Below are 1,426 nucleotides of genomic sequence, written 5' to 3'. Positions count from 1 at the left end.
ACCAATCTTAATCGGTCATCTCTATAATTAGTATATTAATACACTAACAATTATATAACAAACAATATTGTAAATCTATTTTGATTGATACATTTTAATTATTCTTATATATTGTTATACATATAAATCAATTTATTTATATATATATAATTTAACATATAATTTTAGATAATAGAATATAAATATATAATATTAATTATATATATTTTATGTTAATTATATAAATATTATAAAATACACACACATATATATATATATATATATATGCTTATAATTCATATTTAATGGTTATTGTTTAATGTTTATTTCTTGTTTATCATGTATAATTATTGGGGGGGCGAAATACCTCTGACACTAATGTGAATTATTTTTTAAAATGTTAGATTTCAAAAGATGCTGTGTTTTATGCCGACGTTAAAATGCACATTCATGTGAGAAACTTTCACATAGTAAGACTATGCCTACACAGTACACTCACTACTGGACTCTGCCAGTTCTAAATGAATGCTTGATTAAATGAGATGGGAAGGGCAGTGAGAGCGCTTGATTCCCCGTGTCTCCCTTCACCTGATCATATCCTGCTCATATTCCTCTGCAGGACCATCCTCGTTTTCTTTCTTCAGGACAGAATGAGTTGAAGTCTGTAAAGAAGAATGAAGAAAAACGGCACAAGAATAAGCAAAGCGAGAGGTTTGCCTTCTAATATAACCTCCGAGGGCTTAAAGAAGAGTGTAAGTGCTGTCTTGAGCAGGTTTTTATACACTCTGCTGCCTTTTAGCCATCAACAGGTACTGAAATCGTTATGGTAAACGAGTAGCGCGAAAGCTCCCCTGGCACACTTACCGCTGCAGAAAGACAATATGGCCTGGCAACGTAATTATGCCCAGAAAATTATAGTCAGATTAAGAATTATAATTAATTTAGGCTCAGGCTATACATTTTTTATAGCTAATCCCAAAATGACTGTACGGATTTTGCTGCATTTACACTGCACTGAAAACCGTATTTTAAATACCTTATTTGTACAGGTAACGTGTTATAGCGATATACGGTATTAAATTGAGTCTTTAAGGATTTTTTGTTTTGTTTTTACCAAACTAATTTGGGTCACTCCCGCTGCTAAATTTAATCCTCTCAGATATGAGGTCAAAAACTCTGTTTGTTTGTCCAATTTAGTTTTATCTCTCGCTGACCGCACAATATCCTTAACTTGCGCCTTTTTCTATAACAAGAGAGCGTTTGGGAGCTTTGCTTTTACCATTTCTGTGGTACTTACGTTTAAACAAACAAACAAACAATCAATCAATCAAACAATCAATCAAACAAACAAACAAACAATCAATCAATCAAACAATCAATCAAACAAACAAACAAACAATCAATCAATCAAACAATCAATCAAACAAACAAACAAACAATCAATCAA

This window comes from Sinocyclocheilus grahami, unplaced genomic scaffold (genome assembly GCF_001515645.1).
Source record: "Sinocyclocheilus grahami isolate Dianchi unplaced genomic scaffold, SAMN03320097.WGS_v1.1 scaffold1132.1, whole genome shotgun sequence".
Lineage (NCBI taxonomy): Eukaryota > Metazoa > Chordata > Actinopteri > Cypriniformes > Cyprinidae > Sinocyclocheilus > Sinocyclocheilus grahami.
The sequence above is the reverse complement of the archived record's forward strand: the minus strand, read 5'-3'. Positions refer to the sequence as shown.